The sequence below is a fragment of the Hyperolius riggenbachi genome, chromosome 1 (genome assembly GCF_040937935.1).
Source record: "Hyperolius riggenbachi isolate aHypRig1 chromosome 1, aHypRig1.pri, whole genome shotgun sequence".
NCBI lineage: Eukaryota > Metazoa > Chordata > Amphibia > Anura > Hyperoliidae > Hyperolius > Hyperolius riggenbachi.
In genome coordinates this window covers 89,127,976-89,144,086 of record NC_090646.1, presented here as the reverse complement: position 1 = coordinate 89,144,086, position 16,111 = coordinate 89,127,976, and the positions used below count along the sequence as shown (strand labels likewise).

The 16,111-nt window shown below is 44.7% G+C and overlaps 1 protein-coding gene and 1 pseudogene across 2 annotated transcripts in view; one reads left to right on the top strand and one right to left on the bottom strand.

Annotated features, from left to right (window-relative positions):
- The window catches only part of GRK4 (G protein-coupled receptor kinase 4), a 332,370-nt gene that overhangs the window by 56,333 nt on the left and 259,926 nt on the right, over nucleotides 1-16,111 (top strand). The window lies entirely within an intron of this gene.
- LOC137533175 (U2 spliceosomal RNA) lies at nucleotides 15,035-15,168 on the bottom strand (annotated as a pseudogene).

Here is a 16,111-nt window from a genome sequence, read left to right as displayed (position 1 = left end):
AGGGGGTTAAAAAGGGGTGCGGGCGATCGTGCCGGGGGGGCTGACAGTTGAACAGAGGTGAGCCGTTTTAGTTCTATACTGGGAAGTCCGGATCTTTTCAATGATTCGGGAGAGATGCAGCAGGAAGATTGTGCTTGTGCACAGAAGCTGCAGTTCCTGTTTCTTCCAGACATCCACTGTGAGCCAAATCTCGGATGATTCGACTCACAAAAAAGATCCAAATTGTTTATGATCTGGACAACACTACAGTGCAGTGAATATTAATTAGCCATGTGGCTAGGAACAATAGCGGACTCTCCTTGTAACACAGCAAAGTACCAGTATAATGCTTATACTCTAATGCAAAGTGTGCACTGTGAACAGCACATAGATTTTTCAGTGCTGTGAGTTGGGCTGCGTTACAGGCTGCTGTAACATGAGCCTGTAACGTCCCACTGTGAAAGCAGCCTTAGGGCGGGATAGGGAAATGAAGGGGAGGACCAGGGAGTGCAGTGGAGAGAAAAAAACCCTCCCAGCATGCTCTGCACCTTCTGTTATGTGGCCTGCGGCCTCCTTAGCAGCCTGGGGATAAAGATAATTGCTATTTAGCCAACAAAAAAGTAAGATAGCTTTTTAACTTCAGTATTGCCTTTTTGGCTTCCTTCCAAACTGTTTAACACAGGAGAATATAGATTTAAATTAGCTTTTTTTGCCTAAAGCTGGCCACTAACGGTCCAATTTCTAGCGAAAAATCTTTCGAGCGATCAGAAATTCTGATCGGACGAAAAATCGTTCACTACACCATCAACTAACCAATCATTGCTTCCTATCTATCACGACCACCAAGAAAATCCAAATTTTCGTTCGACGAAAATTCATTCGGGCGACATTTTTTTTCACTCGTTCATAATAGATTGTGTCCACCAATGGAGATTATTTACAACCAATCCGATCAGAATTTCTGATCGCTCAAACGATTTTTCGCTAGAAATTGGACCGTTAGTGGCCAGCTTAACAGTTACTCTTTAAAGGACAATTATCAAAGTTAACTAAAATTCTAAATGCCACATATATTTCCAGTAATTACTAGCAAATAGCAATACAAAGACTTATTATCTTTATATGATGTATGTGAAGAAAATATGACATTTTCATAGAAGAGGTTTCATTGTGTACATTACTATGGAGGACTGTGTATAGGCACATCCAGCATACAGAAACAATCTTCAGTGGCTGTAATATTTTGAGTAAAATGTGTTCAGAATGATAGGAAACAGGAATATAGCTTCAAATGTGTGTAAATAATCATTAGCTGCAGCAGCTCAGTGTGCTCCTGAGACCTCTGAAAAGCATTTTAGTGTTGATGGCGAAAAGCTCTATAGTTATGTGGGGTTTACAGGAAAACTTTGTTTGATTGTTGTTCTTTAAGGTAAATGCAATTAACAGTCCTTCCACTATATATACACAGAGAGTACCCATCAAACTATGATAAAATATGCACATTATGAATGACCTCAGCTGTAGGTGATCGTAACTGGGAGGAGAGGGTTATATGTGACTGTAATGCTATTATTGGTATTGTTAGACATACGGCTAGATTCATATACGTTGTGCTTTGATATACCATGTGAGGTGATGGCAATTTACCTTTTTTCATGGTCCATTTGTTAATTTCAATGTTCAAACTTAAAGCAAACCTGAACTGAAAAATACGTCAAAATAAACATACATGTCATACTTGCCTCTCGCGTAGTCTACTCATCAGTCTCTTCCTCCTTTCCCGTGTCTTGTTTGACCACTGTGATTGATGGAATTCTCCATCTTCCATTTTAAAAATGGTGGTGACCCTGTAACAGCTTCCGGATCAGCACACTATAACCATTAATATTGCTTGAGCCATAGGGAAACATGGACATTAACTTGCACATCAGTTGTCCTTTCAGTTATAACTGACAGCAAATGGTATAGATAAAAAGGTTCCTTAGGCCCCTTTTACACTTAAGCAGTTGCTCTCAGTTATAAATGAAAGAAAACTGATTTTCATAGTAATGCCCATGTTTTACTATGGCACAGTTCCCACACTATTCGCGTTTTAATTTAAATCTTTTTCACAATGCACTGCTATGGAAAAAAAAGTGTAAGAATGCATAGCAACACATTAAAGGGGTTCTGTGGATCATAAAAAAAACAAAAAAAAACAAACCAAAAAAAACCTGACACTTACCTGGGGGTTCTATCGGTCCCCTGCAGCTGTCATGTCCCACGCCGTCCTACGATTCTCTGTTCCCCGCCGCCGGCACCAGTTTATTATTCGTCTAACTAGACGCTCGCGTCTATGGGAGCTTACTGCGCAGGCGCAGTATGAGGGTTTTCTCGTACAGCGCCTGCGCAGTAAGCTCCCAATGATGCAGCGGGTGCAAGCATGTGCATGGCCACCCATTCGCAGTTAATCGTCTTGATCAATTGGACCGGTGGCGGGGAACGGAGGATCGTATAGGACGGGACAGGACAGCTGCAGGGGGCTGATAGTAGCCCCAGGTAAGTGTCACTTTTTTTTTTTTTTTTTTATGATCCACAGAACTCCTTTAAGTGTAAAAGGGCCCTAAGGCTTTCAGCTTCCAGAGACACAAGTCTGACAAGATCTAGTCAGAACTGTTATTTGAAAACGGAGAGCTTCTGAGGAACTGACAGCGAGGAACGTATGTAGTATTCATTTGCAGGCACATCATGTGTCTATTTTAAATTTTACTGGATTCAGGTTCACTTTGATAAAGTGAGCTGTTAAAACAGGCAGTTTTTAGTACAAGAAAAGAGCATATTTAATCAGCTGAGTGTGGCCACCTGACCTGCTGCCTGATGTTCTGTCATTTGAGCCTTTGTTCTGCTTTTCCGGCATATGGATGGCATTGTGTTCTGGTAATATTTTCATGTGTTTTATCATTTCCTGTAAAGAAACATGAAATGAAGATTTTGCATACCAGTTTGGTTTTCATTGACGTCACCTACAAAAACAAGCCTGTGAGAGGGCTACAGATGGGGGAGAATAGACAGTTTCTTTATGCGAAGATCCTTTTTTTTTAGTGATGTGAAAAGTGATATAGTTTGCTTTGTCTGTACATGACATTGGTATGTTCCTGATGAATGACTTGGTAACAGGCTGCTTGCAGATTGCAGGCTGAGTGACATTTAGCATGTATTTAGTATAGGGAGATCAGGGCATGGCTAGGTGAACAGTGATGTCATCTCTAAATGCGAGCAAGTTTCAGCATGAGGAGGAAGCCTGCGGAGTAGGAAGAACTACTAATTTGACCTCTCTAAGCATAAACTTTGGCAAAAATTGCCTTCTGAAGGCAGGAGGGGCACCGGCCGCCGACTAGATAGCCACACTTGCTTATTTAGCTTGGAAAAGACACAACTTAAAGTGTACCTGTAGTGAAAAAAGGTTCCCGAAATGGGTACTTACCTCGGGAGGGGGAAGCCTCTGGATAATCCAGAAGCTTCCCTGTCCCCCTCCTCCTCGCTGATCCAGTGGCGAGACCCTCCAAGGCAGAGCTTGCACAGATGGCTAGCACCTGCACACTAGCACAGAGTCGAAGGGCTAGGCTTTTCCTGCTGAGCCCAAGCGGCGGCTCCATGCTAATGCAAAGGCCACGGGTGTCCGCGAGCTTGGGGGGTCCCAACGCTGGAACGGTGGAGTAGAATGAGGGGGACCTCTGCCAGAGGATCCAGAGTCTTCCCTCTACCAAAGTAAGTATATAATCCTATGTAATAATTCCCCTGTGTCTCTGCATCCTGTATCCCTGTGTCTGTGCGTTTTGCGCTACTGTGCATGGACAGCCGTTTGTACGGACCGGGCGTGTGCGCGGGCAGACGGGGGTGGCTGTGTGACAGACCTAGAGCCCATTTTTAAACTGGCTTAGGTCAACCAGTTTTATTATAATTATGTGGTTGCATGTAAAAGAGGATTTGATGCTTTCCTTCTCTCCGGGGGCATCCACAGCTATGATTGCTAAGTGTGAGAAAATGACATAATAACACCATTATCCAGTCAGGGGTGACTTTTTTTCCCTTCTGGATTTGAGTGTAGTGAGGCAGAAAAGTTTGAACTATGTGGACATGTCAACTAAGCTAACTCACTCAGCACTTTTGTCTATCTATCTGCCCTGGCTGAAACTCTGGGTGCCCAAGCCAGGCATGCACCGTTGGCGCCCAAATCAGCTGCCTTGTGTACATATTGGTAGTGATTGTTGGTTAGAGAAACTGGCGAAAACCAAAAGGATTAAGTCAATAATTGTTTTGTCAGGACCTTAGTAGACATCAGAGGCTGATCACGCAGGCACGATCTGTATCTAGCCTTGCCAGAACTACTTTTTGTGGTGTGTGCTAACAGATGAGACCTCAGGATTTGAAGCTCCCTGTTGCTGTTGTGTGGGTTTTTTTAAGTAAATTTGCAGATAGATCTTTCTTTGTCTCTATCGCTCTCTCTCTCTCTCTCTCTCTCTCTCTCTCTCTCTCTCTCTCTCTCTCTCTCTCTCTCTCTCTCTCTCTCTCTCTCTCTCTCTCTCTCTCTCTCTCTCTCTCTCTCTCTCTTCTCTTTCTGCTAGATCCATGTTAGTTTGGTCAGTCAGGGCACACTGCGCATGGGGGGAGGGATGCCAACTCGCCGCGACAGGCTAAACTTATGGAGCTTCTAACGGGACAACAAAGAGGCGGAGGAAGATGGCGTGGTAGCTATATATATATATATATATATATATATATATATATATATATATATATATATATATTCGTTCATATCTGGTACACTTTAAGCGTGTAGGAGGTACTGAGCAGAACAGACATACCTCCGCCAAACCGCTAAGACTGATTTACTTTAACCCCTGGGGTTTGATCAAACACAGATTAAGAACAGGGCCGAGGCAGAGGCGTGAGAGGCTTCAGCCTCGGCGCAGTGTAGTAGGGGGTGCACAACTCACCCAACTATCATTCCCCTATGGTGTTTGAAGTAGATAGAAATAAGAAAAGAGGATACATGGCAGTTACTGCAAGCCAGATAACTAGAGATTAAGGTGTTAGGAGGTTTGTGTGTGTGTCAGTGTGTGACGGTTGTACTGTAAGGCAGGGGTCCCCAACCACCGGGCCGCGGCCCACTGCCGGTCCGTTGGCAGTTTCCAGCTGGGCCGCGGCGGGTCTGTCATCTTGCCCCTCCCCCCCGCGGCCGCCCCTTCTGTTACTTTACGAGCGGGCGGCCGCTTCCGGATTCCCCCATGCGCCGCTCTCCTTCATGAAGTACCATCTCCTCCTATAACAGCAGCGCGTCTTGCGTCTGCTGTAAGGAGGGAAGGAGGCGGGGCAGCGGTTCCCATGGTAGCGGCGATGCATATCGCCGTTACAGGAAGCCGCTGCCCCGTCTCCTTCCCTCCTTACAGCAGACGCAAGACGCGCTGCTGTTATAGGAGGAGATAGTACTGCATGCATGAAGGAGAGTGGCGCATGGGGGAATCCGGAAGCGGCCGCCTGCCCGCCCGCCCGCTCATAAGGTAACAGAAGCGGCGGCCGCGGGGCACCACCTACGCATACTGGGCACTATACTAGCCATGCTGGGCACTATACTAGCTATAGCTGGTCACTATACTAGCCATGCTGGGCACTATACTAGCCATGCTGGGCACTATACTAGCCATGCTGGGCACTATACTAGCCATGCTGGGCACTATACTAGCCATGCTAGGCACTATACTAGCCATGCTGGGCACTATACTAGCCATGCTGGGCACTATACTAGCCATGCTGGGCACTATACTAGCCATGCTGGGCACTATACTAGCCATGCTAGGCACTATACTAGCCATGCTGGGACACTATACTAGCCATGCTGGGGCACTATACTAGCTATAGCTGGGGCACTATACTAGCCATGCTGGGACACTATACTAGCCATGCTGGGGCACTATACTAGCCATGCTGGGGCACTATACTAGCCATGCTGGGGCACTATACTAGCCATGCTGGGGCACTATACTAGCCATGCTGGGGCACTATACTAGCCATGCTGGGGCACTATACTAGCCATGCTGGGCACTATACTAGCCGTGCTGGGCACTATACTAGCCATGCTGGGGCACTATACTAGCCATGCTGGGCACTATACTAGCTATAGCTGGGGCACTATACTAGCCATAAAGGGAGGGGGGGACACCAAGAGCCCAATAGTGTGATATTGTATAGAAGATAATTAATAATGAGTAATATAACAATTTAATACTCACAAACCAGGGTTACCATTAGGCAACCACTGTGAAGGCAGGTGGGGAGATTAACCTGACCCCACTCAGGATTAAAAGTCGCTCTCTGTAGATGGGAAGAAGATGGGTACAACCCTCCACCAAGGGTGGACTTAGCAATATGTAGAAGCTTTCCAGAGGCGCCAATAGAATAAAAGTCACTTAAACGAGCTTAAAACCGATGGGGCAGTGGGGGGCCTATCCCATCCATGCAGACAAAGCAAACAAAGGAAGGTCTGTGGCATCAACAGTCAAACAACAATTTTATTTATACTCCACAGTAAAAATAGGCAACGCGTTTCACGGGCTCAATCCCGCTTCATCAGGCCAATCAAAAAGGAGCATACAGCTTCACAGCATCAAAACCACACTGAGCGCCTCTGAGTCTGCATGGATGGGATAGGCCCACCACTGCCCCATCGGTTTTAAGCTCGTTTAAGTGACTTTTATTCCATTGGCGCCTCTGGAAAGCTTCTACTATACTAGCCATGCTGGGGCACTATACTAGCCATGCTGGGGCACTATACTAGCCATGCTGGGGCACCATACTAGCCATACTGGGCACTATACTAGCCATGCTGGGGCACTATACTAGCCATGCTGGGCACTATACTAGCTATAGCTGGGCACTGTACTAGCCATGCTGGGGCACTATACTAGCCATGCTGGGGCACTAGACTAGCCATGCTGGGGCACTAGACTAGCCATGCTGGGGTAACCATACTAGCCATGCTGGGCACTATACTAGCTATAGCTGGGCACTATACTAGCCATGCTGGGGCACTATACTAGCCATACTGGGGTAACCATACTAGCCATGCTGGGCACTTTACTAGCCATACTGGGGCACTATACTGGGCACTATACTGGGCACTTATTAGCTATACTGGGCGCTATACTAAGGCACTACTGACCCATACTGGGACTATACTAGCTATACTGGTCACAATACTAGCTACAATGGGGTAACTATACTAGCCATACTGGGGCAACTAAACTCCCTATACTGAGGCAACTATGCTAGCTATGCCGCCGCACCCCAGCCCCTCCCCCCGTAACCCGCTGCGCACGACACTGTCCACTAGGTCGTGCGTGCAAAAACCCGCCCCCCCCCCCTCCCCCCGGGCCTCGGAGAAAAATTTGGTCAGTAAGTGGTCCCCGGGCCGGAAAAGGTTGGGGACCCCTGCTGTAAGGGATGGAGGGGTGCAATTTGGTGTCTCAGCCTTGGGTGCTGGAGGACCTTGTCCCAGCTCTGGTTAAGAACCAGTGGTCTATATTATGCAAAGGGATGGGGAGGGTGGGCAGAGTCTAGTTTGGTTTGTTTCAATAATCCTTTTAATGCTGTATTGATATAGGGATATATAGGAATTTGTCTATGTATTTAGATTTACTGCCCAGAGTCATTCTTTACAGCGAGGAATGTTTTAAAACCTTTTATACTATGGTGTCTATGGTTGTTTATATTCTCCTGATTACCGCTGAGTAGTGAGCACAAAAACAGAGGAAATCCGCTACATTTATGATTTTTAAACACCTCCTGAAAATATGAGCACATGCTATAACTTTGGAAGGGATTTCCTTTTTGGAGCTGTTTAGTCAGCGGTGTTTTTGCTGTTTGGCTTAATTTGTTTCAAACACTTGTTGCCTTTAATGCTTAGTCATTAAAGCCTCAGCTTTCATCCCCCTCTAAAGACATAAAAAATAATAGCTTAGCTTTCCACTCTGCTGCTCTGGATAGAGTCACTGCTCCATTATCATTGTAGATCTTACCCGTAGGGTGATGGTAGCCCCAGACATGAGAGAATGCTCTTCTGCCAACTGAATGATGAATTGTACGGCTAATCTGTCAACTAACAGGCACATACATGGACATTAGACGCCATCATTGGCCACTACTGTTCAATGGCACGATCTGCATATGACCACGTATGACCATAAGGCCTGGAACCCACTAGGAATCGCTGCAGCACTTTAAAATCGCCACAGCGCTGGGTGCAGCAATTTCTAGTGCAATTGTATATTTTATTATACTTACCAGGTGTCTAACTTCTGTCCGTAGCCCCGCCCCTTAAAGGAAGAGGTCATAGGTGTTTCTCTAGGGCGAATCAGAGAAGCCCCTGTGACCTCTTCGTTTTGGGGCGGGGCTAAGGACGGAAACAGGAAATCTGGACACCTGGTGAGTATAATAAAGTTTTTTATTTTTTTTAATTCAATCGTAATTGCTTGACTCCCCTAAAATGCTGCAAAAGTTATTTTGTAGCACTTATATACTTAGCATTGAGCACAAATGCGCTCAAAATACTACATGTTCTGCAATTGCCATTACCCCTAATAGCAATCGCACTAGTGCAGGCTTTCTCAACTGGGGTTCCTTGAGCATTTTCCCCCATCGGGGGGGGGGGGGGGGAGTATAATAGAGCACATTATATGAGGGGGTACTGTAAAAAGAAGCACTAAATTGGGGGTCAGAATAATAAGCACATTAATAAAAAGCACTAGGATAAGGAGACAGTATAATGAGTGGCAGTGTAATAGGTGTAGTGAAATAAAAAGCCGCACCTACTTTTAAAGACCACGCCTCCTGCAAAATAAATGCAGGTGTTCCTCGGGATCAAAAAATTGTTTGCAGGAGTTCCTTGAGATCCAAACCTTATTTCCAGGGTAAAACGTTTGAGAAAGGCTGCACTAGTGGGTTCCTCTCCAACGTGCATGCGCAGTGTGTCTGTTCTGTTCCCCTGTGGCTGCTTTGCAATACACAGTAACCTTTTCATTTCATGGTGTCCATGACAGATTTACACATAATGGTTTTTATACTTGATAATTTATCATGGTTTATCTCTATCTTGTGGCTTTTTCCATTTTGAGCTTCCTCTGTCTGGTTGCCCCGGGCGAGGGTACCAAACTTTTTATAGTAATTGTATTATTTTGTTCTATATTGTGCAGTAGTTGTTCAGTCAGGGTGTTTTATGTAAAAAAAAAAAAATGGTGCAACCTCTTTATAGGACATGGCTTTCTTTCTTTTTATTGTGCAGTGGGTAATGCTAGGTACACACGATACAATTTTCTGGCAGATTTACCTGCCAGATATATAGGTGCCGTTCATACTTGTCAGTCTGCAATGGATCCATTGCAGTCATCGGACCGCACTTCTGTGCAGTCAGCGATAATCCCTGCAGGAATTCAGTGGAGTCCCAAAATGTCACTGATGGCTTATTATAGGAGGTAAATCTTGTATGTGGCTGAGAGCAGGGAACAGACAAGACAAGACTCGTCTGTAGGGAAGCTAAATAAACAGTCTCAGATTTTTAACCTTTTAATACAAAATAAGACTATGGTGTTCCAAGAAAGTCCTGCTTAGGATAAGGACTAAAGATCTAATTGTTCATTTCATCCTTTTTTTAGGCCTCTTGCACACACAATTCTGTTTGTTCTTTATATGATCCAATTTTTTATTCCGACAACAAAAAAAAGAGTACTGCATGCTGCTACATTATTTATTCAGATTGTAAGCCTTCGGGCAGGGTCCTCCTCCTTATGTGTCCTACCTGATCACGCACCTCCATTACTGTACACCCATACTATGAATCTGAGTGAACTCAACTTGCCTAATCTCCATGCTCCCCTCCAGTGACTGACAAAGCATTACCTTGTACTCATACTGTGCTGCGTGATCTGTTTTTTCTTGTACAGTGGTTTGCAAAAGTATTCGGCCCCCTTGATGTTTTCCACATTTTGTCATACTGCCACAAACATGAATCAATTTTATTGTAATTCCATGTGAAAGACCAATACAAACTGGTGTACACGTGAGAAGTGGAGCGAAAATCATACATGATTCCAAACATTTTTACAAATAACTGCAAAGTGGGGTGTGCGTAATTATTCAGCCCCCTTTGGTCTGAGTGCAGTCAGTTGCCCATAGACATTGCCTGATGAGTGCTAATGACTAAATAGAGTGCACCTGTGTGTAATCTAATGTCAGTACAAATACAGCTGCTCTGTGACGGCTTCATAAGTTGTTTAAAAGAATATTGGGAGCAACAACACCATGAAGTCCAAAGAACACACCAGACAGGTCAGGGATAAAGTTATTGAGAAATTTGAAGCAGGCTTAGGCTACAAAAAATTTTCCAAAGCCTTGAACATCCCACGGAGCACTGTTCAAGCGATCATTCAGAAATGGAAGGAGTATGGCACAACTGTAAACCTACCAAGACAAGGCCATCCACCTAAACTCACAGGCCGAACAAGGAGAGCGCTGATTAGAAATGCAGTCAAGAGGCCCATGGGGACTCTGGACGAGCTGCAGAGATCTACAGCTTAAGTGGGGGAATCTGCACAAAGTTGGCCTTTATGAAAGAGTGGCAAGAAGAAAGCCATTGTTAACAGAAAAGCATAAGAAGTCCCGTTTGCAGCTTGCCACAAGCCATGTGGGGTACACAGCAAACATGTGGAAGAAGGTGCTCTGGTCAGATGAGACCAAAATGCAAAACGCTATGTGTGGCGGAAAACTAACACTGCACATCGCTCTGAACACCCCATACCCACTGTCAAATATGGTGGTGGCAGCATCATGCTCTAGGGGTGCTTCTCTTCAGCAGGGACAGGGAAGCTGGTCAGAGTTGATGGGAAGATGGATGGAGCCAAATACAGGGCAATCTCTGAAGAAAACCTCTTGGAGTCTGCAAAAGACTTGAGACTGGGGCGGAGGTTCACCTTCCAGCAGGACAACAACCCTAAACATAAAGCCAGGGCAACAATGGAATGGTTTAAAACCAAACATATCCATGTGTTAGAATGGCCCAGTCAAAGTCCAGATCTAAATTCAATCGAGAATCTGTGGCAAGATCTGAAAACTGCTGTTCACAAACGCTGTCCATCTAATCTGACTGAGCTGGAGCTGTTCTGCAAAGAAGAATGGGCAAGGATTTCAGTCTCTAGATGTGCAAAGCTGGTAGAGACATACCCTAAAAGACTGGCAGCTGTAATTGCAGCAAAAGGTGGTTCTACAAATATTGACTCAGGGGGCTGAATAATTACGCACACCCCACTTTGCATTTTTTTTTTTTTTAATATTTGGAATGATGTATGATTTTCGCTCCACTTCTCACGTGTACACCACTTTGTGTTCGTCTTTCACGTGGAATTTCAATAAAATTGATTCATATTTGTGGCAGTAATAGGACAAAATGTGGAAAACTTCGAATACTTATGCAAACCACTGTATTCCAGTATTATCTTATTGCTGTATGTAACCCCTAAATACTGTCTGTAACTTAAACTAATGCCCAGCGCTGCGTAATATGTGGGCGCTTTAGAAATACAATCAATAAATAATAATAATCAGAATCAAAAATCAGATTGTATAAAAAAAAAAAAAACGGAATTGCATGTACAGGCAGGTGGTGTGTGTGTGTGTGTGTGTGTGTGTGTGTGTGTGTGTGTGTGTGTGTGTGTGTGTGTGTGTGTGTGTGTGTGTGTGATTTTCTTTTTTCTTTTTTTTTCTTTTTTTTTTTTTTTTGTATATACCGTAAATCATTTTAAATGGCAGGCTTCTACTTTTATTGAATGCCGCAAATGGATGTTCAGCTCGCTTCTTTCATGCATGTTCCTGAAATTTTCATGCCGGATTGTCAAACTGACCCATTTGTAGATTGAGATTGGTAAAATATTAAACAACCCCTGAGCCCAAAATACACACTCTCCATAGTTTCTTTAATATTGTATGAAAGTGCTGTGTTTGGTGCGGGGGAGGGGTTGTCCTCCCGCGCACTTGCACCATTTTCTGTCTTTTATCGGTAACGTCTCACTTGTGCTTTCTGTGCGATGCATTCAGCTATAGGCCTAATGCTGTGTATTTAAAGTGACACTGAAACAAAAATAAACTTATCAGATAATAAATTGTATGTGTAGTATGGATAATTAATAGAAAATTAGTAGCAAAGAAAAGAGTCTCGTATTTTGATTTTCAATTCTATAGCTTTATTTATAACATTACATCAATTTGTCATATTTGCAGTTTAGAAACCACACTCTGCATTTTAAGCTGAGTAACAAAGCAGAGCTAATGACCCTTTGAACTTTCCAGCAGTAAAACCTTATATCAAGCTGTCTCTCAGGGCTGGAACCCACTAGAGCGATTTATTTATTTTTTTGAGCATTTAGGGAGCGCTTTGAATCGCTAGCGCTTTCCCTAAACGCTCTGCCAATGTAAATAAATGTAACAAATTCCACAGTAGCTATTGAGATTAGCAAAATCGCAATCGCAGAACATGCAGCATTTTGAAAGCGTTTGCGCTTCAATGTAATGTAGTGAAGCGCTGGCAAATTGTTCATGAATTGCTACACATAGCGATTTAAATACGATTGCAAGCTGTAAATAAAATTTTGATACATTGAAAGGACCAAACAGAATTAAAATCACTAATCGCAAATCGCTGCACAATCGCTGGCAAAAAGCTTAAACTTTTTAAAATCGATCCCAAAAGCGCCAGAAAACGCTCATGAAATCGCTTACAAATCGATTATTAAAAACGCTAGTCATTGTGCTAGTGATTTGCGATTTGTAGTGGGTTCCAGGCCTCACAGTTTGTTGGCTGTTTAAAGGGCAACTGAAGTTAGAAGAACATGAAGGCTGCCATATTTACTTCCCTTTAAGCAATACCAGTTGACTGGCAGCCCTGCTGATCTATTTGGCTGAAATAGTGTTGGAATCACAGCAGAAACAAGCGTGCAGTTTATCCAGTCAGATTTGACAATAATGTCAGAAACATCTGATCTGCTGCATGCTTGTTCAGGGTCTATGGCTAAAAGTATTAGCAGAGGATCAGCAGGAAAGCCAGGCAACTGGTATTGCTTGAAAGACAATAAATATGGCAGCGTTCACATCCCTCTTGCTTCAGTTGTCCTTTAACCATTTCATCCGCGCAGACGTGAGCTTCACGTCTGCTGCGGCAGCAGCTAGAGTCGCAGGGACGCGCTAGTCACGTCCCTGCAGTTTGGGGGGTCTGCAGGCGATCCCGCGGGCAGGTGCCCGCGATCACACTGCTGCTGCTAGCAGGGGGGATTGGCTACAGGGGACAAAAGTCCCCTGGGCCAATCCGAGCATGTCCGCCGAGAATGAACACTGTTTTTGTTCAAATGAATTATTTTTAAAACTATAATGGCTGAAAACTGAAAAATATTTTTTTTCCATTTTTTTATTCATATTCCCATCATAATGCATTTAGAATAAAATAATTCTTAGCATAATGTACCACCCAAAGAAAGCCTAATTGGTGGCGAAAAAAACAAGGTATAGATCATTTCATTGTGATAAGTAGTGATAAAGTTATTGGGGAATGAATAGGAGGAGTGCTGACAGGTGAAAATTCCTCTCGTCCATAAGGTGAAAAATACCCGCAGGATGAAATGGTTAAAGCTATTTAGAAAACAGGAGTGAGTTCACCAAATACATCAGAAAAGCTCTTTTGCATAGATAACAACTGTGGTGTTTAACTCTTCCTGTACTGAAAAACATGAGACTTTTTTTTTTCTTTGCTGCTAATGTTCTATTTCTTAGCGGTACTACACATATAGGCCTAGTGCACACCAGAGCAGTTCGGATGTGTTTTGCGATCCGCTCGCGGCTGCGGATACGCTTGGGTAATGTATTTCAATGAGCTGGTGCACACCAGAGCGGAAACGCATACTCCCGGGCTGCTGCAGATTTTGGATTGCGGAGGCGTTTCTGCCTCCAATGTTAAGTATAGGAAAAACGCAAGCCGCTCTGAAAAACTGCAGTTCAGAGTGGTTTTGCAGGTGTTTTTGTTACAAAAGCTGTTCAGTAACAGCTCTACTGTAACAATACATGAAATCTACTACACCAAAAAAACGCTTCCCAAAACCGCAAAATGTTAGCTGAAACGCTACAGAAAAATAAGAAAAAGCGTTTCAAAATCTGCTAGCATTTTGCGGATCTGCTAGCGGTTTTTGGTGTGCACCAGGCCGTATAGTTTATTTTAGCTTCAGATTTGCATTCACTACTCATGCAGTTTATTTGGTTTTGGCTGCAGTGGGGGAAGAAAAAGGGTGAGTTCACTTGTAAGAGGATCACAACTTTGTTGTTGTTGAAGTTTTGAGCATTACAGCAAATCTGACATTAGAAAAAAACAAAACTCAGATACTTTTTTTTGTTTTGTTTTTTTTTTTAGCTTGTCTTGGCTCCTGTTGCATGCAACAGGAGTCCCGGTTAGCCAGGCTATTAGCCCCGTGCACGGAAAAAGCGTGAGTGCCCTAAAGCACCCCCACAAAACGTTCACGAGTAGCCACGGGCCCCACAATACAGCAGGGCCCTTCCGGTTGTTCCCCGAAGGGAACCTTCCCTCCTTTGCCATCGGCTCAGGAGGGTGGCATCCTCCAACACCCGAGGGGTTGAAGGATCCTGGAGTCCTCCGAGGAGGACCCCGACTGTGCCCAGTGGTTACCAAAGGGCCTGGCCAATGTGGCATCCCACATGGTCCGGGTGGGCTCCCCCGAGAGGGAGCCGGGTGGGAACCGAAGCTGGCCCCGACCTTGCGGGCCGGAGTGATAAAAATTCCGCACTCTCCCTAGCCAAAAGGCCGGGGAGCTGCGTTAGTTGGCGATGCATATGGGCAGTCACAGACCAAAGCACCCTACTTCCGCCTGAGATCTGCCACATCTCAGGTTTTTTCAGGTGCACCTGGAGCACCACTTCCAGGGGCAGTACGCCTAAGCAAAGCCCTCAGCCATTCAGCCTCGACCATGGTATAGATCCATTCAATCAACCCCTGGGAATTACGACCAGGAAGGACACCCTGCCACAGTGCCATCCTTCCAGGTCCCCCCAAAAATTTCAAAGAACAGAATACTACACTTGATCTTAGCCAAAAGGCCGAGAAGCGATACTTACCTTAGTAGAAGGTAGCCTTTGAATCCTAGAGGCTTCCCACTTCCTCCTTGTGACCACCAGTGGATACAGGGAACCTCCTGAAGCTTGTGGCTGATCTCCCTTCTGTGGATGAGTGTGGCCACACCGTGGTGGCGCGGGGCGCCTCGTGCCTGCACGGTAGCACGTAGCTGTTAGAATCTGCTTTTACATCAACACTCACTCACTCACTCACTCACTCAACTCACTCACTCTCCTCCCCCTCCCCCTGTGCCAGCGTCTGTCTGTTCCCTTCCACCCCCCAAAATTCGCATAAAGAACTGGCAACGCCCAAGTGCAGGCTAGTCCCCTTGTTCCCCTCCTTACCCCACCCCCTGGAAGCCACTACATTGTCCAGTGTGCCTTAGCCCCGCCTTCTTTTTTTATTAGCAATGGACTCATCCCTTGGCTGAAGCTGCAGCGTCACTTGAAAGATCAAGCTCGACCCTGATGGGTGACACTCCTTCAGCGGTTTGTACGTAGCTTGAAAAAACACACGGACACACACACACACACACACACACACACACACACACACACACACACACACACACACACACACACACACACACACACACATCACACACACACCACACACACACACACACACACACACACACACACACACACACACACACACACACACACACAACACACACACACACACACACACACTGGAGAAGGGCCAGCAGAGAGGTTCTTTGAAAATATTTTTCGCAATATGTAGATTTTTGTTGGACACAAACTCATGGGCTCTGCTTTATATTTTGCTTTTTTTCTATGCAGTAATTCACATAAGGAATTTGATTACAAAAGTCTTTTGGCAAAGGATTAGAGGCTTTGTCAGCTTATCTGTTCAGTATATTCAAATCACTGGCCATTCATAACTTTACAACACAATTATGGTTCAGACATAACTCAG